Source organism: Apodemus sylvaticus, chromosome 9 (genome assembly GCF_947179515.1).
Source record: "Apodemus sylvaticus chromosome 9, mApoSyl1.1, whole genome shotgun sequence".
In the NCBI taxonomy this organism is placed as follows: domain Eukaryota; kingdom Metazoa; phylum Chordata; class Mammalia; order Rodentia; family Muridae; genus Apodemus; species Apodemus sylvaticus.
The window spans coordinates 73,383,253-73,388,240 of record NC_067480.1 but is presented as its reverse complement, the minus strand read 5'-3'; the positions used below and the strand labels follow the sequence as shown (position 1 = coordinate 73,388,240).

The 4,988-nt window shown below is 37.6% G+C and overlaps 1 non-coding gene across 1 annotated transcript; it reads left to right on the top strand.

Annotated features, from left to right (window-relative positions):
- The first annotated feature begins 4,607 nt into the window (after positions 1-4,607).
- Positions 4,608-4,714, top strand: LOC127693200 (U6 spliceosomal RNA). The gene has a single exon (XR_007979653.1). It is a non-coding gene; the product is annotated as a U6 spliceosomal RNA (small nuclear RNA).
- The last annotated feature ends 274 nt before the right edge of the window (positions 4,715-4,988 follow it).

Genomic DNA, 4,988 nt, shown 5'->3' with positions numbered 1-4,988 from the left:
GTTCTTCCTGCAGAGTCCTTTGTAATTTCTTCATTCTTTTTATTTCCATTTTTAGATCCTGGATGATTTTGTTCAATTTCTTCACCTGTTTGATTGTGTTTTCCTGTAATACTTTAAGAGATTTTTGTGTTTTCTCTTTAAGGGCTTCTAGCTGTTTGCCTGTGTTCTCCTATATTTCTTTAAGAAGGTTATTTATATTGTTCTTAAAGTCCTCTATCATCATCATGAGATGTGACTTTAAATCAGAGTCTTGATTTTATGGTGTGTTGGGGTTTTCAGGGCTCACTGTGGTGGGAGAACTGGGTTCTGATGATGCCAAGCAGCCTTGGCTTTTGTTGCTTAGGTTCTTGCCCTTTCCTCTCACCACCTGGCTATCTCTGGTGTTAGCTGGTCTTGCTATCTCTGACTGTGGCTTATCCCTCCTGAAAGCCTGTGTGTCAGTACTCCTGGGAGACCAGTTCTCTCTGGGAGGATTTGGGTAAGGAGAGCATTGGCACAGGGTCAGTTCTGGGGTGCAGATGGAAACAGGAAGGATCCTGTCCTTAGCTGTTCCTTGCTTCCTGTGTCCTGATGGCTCTGGGTGGGTCCCTCTTGGAACAGGAATTTGAGCAGATGTGGTGGTCTTACCTGTGCTCACAGGTGTGTTAGCACTCCTGGGAGACCAGCTCTCTCCTGGTGGTATTTGGTTATGGAGCCCTGTGGCACAGGATCAGTTCTGGAAGCAGACCAAAAGTATGTTTAAGAGGAAAGTTCTTAGGACTAATTAAATGGTACAGTTTAAATGAATTATTTACAATACATTCAAACTATACCCAAATGAAGTTTTTATAAAAAGAAAAAAAGTAATGAAAATGTTGTAGAACATACTTGCAGCTTTTAGGAAGTAGAAGCATAGGAGTTCAAGGACAGTCTAAGCTACATAGCCTCAGATAAATGATCTTTGTCCAAAAAAAGGAAAAGACAAATAGGGAAAAGACTGCAATACCAATACCATCAGATGAAGGCTGAAGGAGAATGTAATAGGGAAAACAGTTCCAGAGATTCCAAGGTGTGGTTAAGGAAATGTTTATTGAAGGGGTGGGGTGTTGTTTCTAGTACAAGAGTTTCCTTTTTATTTTGTTTATCAGAATGTGGAAAACATAGCTCACTATCTCTATTTGGAATTAATGTTTTACTTGAATACAGCCATGCCCAACTACTTAATGTGGTGTGGCTGCTTTCACTGTAAATGGACAATTGTGTAGTTGCAAAGTTACCATGCAATCAGTAAATTATAATGTATTTACCATATGGTCCTGCACAAGATTTATGTCTGGACTTTACTGCTAAGTTTAAAGTTTAGCACAAAGACTATGTGCTAGAAACAATCATCCCACACTCATGTGTGAATGATACTTAGAAGGGCCCTTGAAAAGTAAATGGGATTGGGTGAGAATATATAAGGCAAGAACTAGAATGTTTCCTCTTCTTCACTGTGTGACACCTCTGCCCCAGAGTGCATGGGGTACTCTATTTTTGATTTCTTGATAAATTACCTAGTCTAGACTATTTTGCAATGGGAAGAGAAAACAAACTAAGATTCTGTTGTGTAGAGGGTTCCACCATCAAAGGTTTTCAAGATAACCATGTTTATCAGTCAGTAAATATATATGAATAGACAAAAGGATCACATTGTTTAATTCTACATTCTTTTATTTTACCTGTCTCCAGAGCTCCACCTGTTTTTTAGAGAAGCAGGAGATAGGGCTTTCTCTGCTCAGGACTACATATAACTCAGGCATTTTGAGCCTTTTGTCTTAAGATTTTGAGAGCAATAATAAAATGTACACAGGCCAAGTTTTCAAGAAACAAGATTTTTAACACTTATTTCTTTCCACACTCCTTCATGTCTGATACAGTTCCTAGTGATAAACCAATATTGAATGAATGGATGGTAGCAATCACTAGTTACTAGAACAATATCAGCATTTCTTTCTATCTTTTTATAGAATTCAAAGCCTCCCGTTACCTGTTCATAGCACCTTTTAGTTTTGTAACTAGAACATGCTGCCAGAAGCTACTAGCCATCAACAATGGTCCCCTTAAGTCTCAAAAGACATAAGGGTAGTGTACTGTTCTCCTTCCCCTGAAGGGAGGTCTTCAAGAAGAATATTTCTGTCACTTTTCTCCTACATTGAGAATTCAACGTGCATGCTCTTTCCTCCAGAGGACAAAAGTCCAACCCTGACTTCAAACATACATGTGTTCAGTACTATCAAATGTAAACGTATTAATCATAATATAATATGGCAACACTGGTAAGTGATTTCCTGAAGAAAACCAAAGCATTCATGCCAAGATATTCTCATACCTCCAGGATAGGCTTAGTGTGGGTGGATTCCTATGCTGTCAGTTAACCTTGGATCAGGGCACTTAACCTTGGTAAGGGACTGTCAGAAAAGCAAGACCGACACTCTTCTTGCTTTACTGACACTTACTGCTGCCCTTTCACACACAGTAATTAAAGATACTTATAGCCTTGACTTACTTAGTCCATTAAATGAAATGGAATTAAACACTGAGTAGAAAAATTCTGTTTGACTGAAGAGATGGCTCAGCCATTAAAGGCTAGACTCACAACCAAAAATATAATAGGCTAGTCATTTTGCAAGATGAATGGGGTTGTCGGTTCTTTAATTTTCTATTATTTCTTTAATTCCAATTACTTTGGCTAACCAGAAAAATATTATCTAACTTTTAAAAAAATGTTTTTTAGAGCCATTTTCTTTTATGTTTGAGTGCTTTATCTGTGCCCACAGAAGCCAGACAAAAGCATGAGTCCCCTGATACAAAACTTACCACTTCAAGTGTGAAATAGTTGAATGCTGTATCAGATATCCTCACAGAGACAGTAGGACACAGGGACTACTGCTACAGGGAAATTGAGTTGCTGCCCTTGGACAGGTCTTATACAGGTAACCACATCTGCTCTGAGTTGGTTGATGCATGTGTTATCTCTTGTTTCCAGAAGTCAGTATTTCACACCTGTCCTCTATATCTGCTGGCTCTTACACTCTTTTTCTATTTTGTGGACTGGTTTACATAGTATTTAGATTAGTTCTTCTCTGAACTTGTGCTAAAATTCTGTGGTGAGTCCATCTGATTCTTGGCACTGTTTATTTGGGACATGTTTTATTACTTCTTCAGTCTCATCACCAAGTTATGAATCTATTTAAATCACCCATTTTTTTATTGATTTCATCTTGATATGTCAAGTGTTTCTAGAAATTCATCTGTTTCTTTTAGACATTTCAGTTTAGTGGAAAAGAGGCCTTTAAGATACATTTTTATAATTTTCTTAATTTCATTTATATGTTATAATATCTCCTTTTTCATTTCTCATTTTATTTATTTGGGTTTGTCAACACAAATTCACTTAGGCCTTCATTCAGGACTTCCTACATGTGAGTTCCTTTTCCTTTGGTTAGAGTAATATAGGGTTTGCCAAAGTGTTTATATTTTCAAAGATGTAACTTTTTTATTTAATGGAGTATTTGTAAATTTTTGTTTACTTCCATTTCATTAACTTGTGACCTCATTTTGATTTTATCTTTTCATATACTGATTTGGGGTTTGGTTTGTTCTTGATTTTTAAGGTTTTTGGATGTATCATTAAGTTATTGATTTATTTTTTTGTCATCTCAATTTTTTTTTGTCATTTAGGCAATCAAAGCTGTAAAATTTCATTGTGTTCAAATAGAATGCAGGAAGTTATTTCAATTTTCCTGTGTTTGTTGAAAGTTGTTCTAATATATGGTCAATATTGGGGAAAGTTCTTTGTCCTACTGAGGAAAAATTATAATTTTAATGTTCTGGTTGATGTGCCGTGAGATATTTTTTTAGCCTTTTTTGTTATGATTTCCTTCAATCCCAGTGTTTCTCTGTTTAGTTTGTGTCTGGACAACCTCTCAATTTTTGAGAATGGGGTACTAAAGTCATCCAATGTAATCATGGTGGTTAATCTGTAGGTTTAGTCCTAATAGACAGTATTGTTTTATGAAATTGTGTTTGGTGCATTTATAGTATGTGTATTTCAGATTTTCTTTCCTATAGATCCCCTTTCTTGACCCGTGGGCTGTCAGAAATGACTGAATATTTGAGAACTTTCACCCCCTTTCTTCCCTGGTTTCTAGCTGTCTGTTTCAACTGTGACAAGCTGTTTACCATTTCTGTTTCTCATTGACTAGCATCTGGTTAGTGGGCCACAGTTTGTTGTGTGGTAGAGGAAGCAAACAGAGCTGGTGGAGGGGTGAGTGGCACTTTAGTTCATCACTGTGACCATGAAGGAAGCAGTTGCAATCAGTGCTCACTAAATACATATGCCAGGGTGGTAGAAACTGGATCTATCTCCTTTATACTCACCCTCAATAAATACTTGTTCAGTTAATAAATGGCACTGTTATTGGGGTAAAGAGTATAGAGTGACACTTTGAGTGTGAAATAGTTGCATGCCATGCAGGATATCTCCACACAGATATTAGGATGCAGGGACTTCTGCTACAGGGCAATTGTGACTTGCAAGTCAACAACAACAACTACAAAAAAACTGCTTTAGAAAAGACGTGGCAGTGCTCGCTTCGGCAGCACATATACTAAAATTGGAATGATACAGAGAAGATTAGCATGGCCCCTGTGCAAGGATGACACACAAATTCATTAAGCGTCCCATATTCTTCCTATGAAAGCTCGATAGATGCACCATTGTAGGGGAATTGAGGGCAGGGAGGTGGGAGGGAGTGGTGGAGGAACACCCTCATAGAAGTAGATGGAGGGAGTATGGAATAGGGGCTACCCAGGGGGGGACTGGGAAAAGAGATAACATTTGAAATGTAAATAAAGAGTATTTCCAATTAAAAAAAGAAGAAAGAGGTGGCAGATGACATATCAGCCATATAGGAGTTACAGGATCAAAAGATGATTTAAGCTTTAATTTCATGGCTTAATCAAGT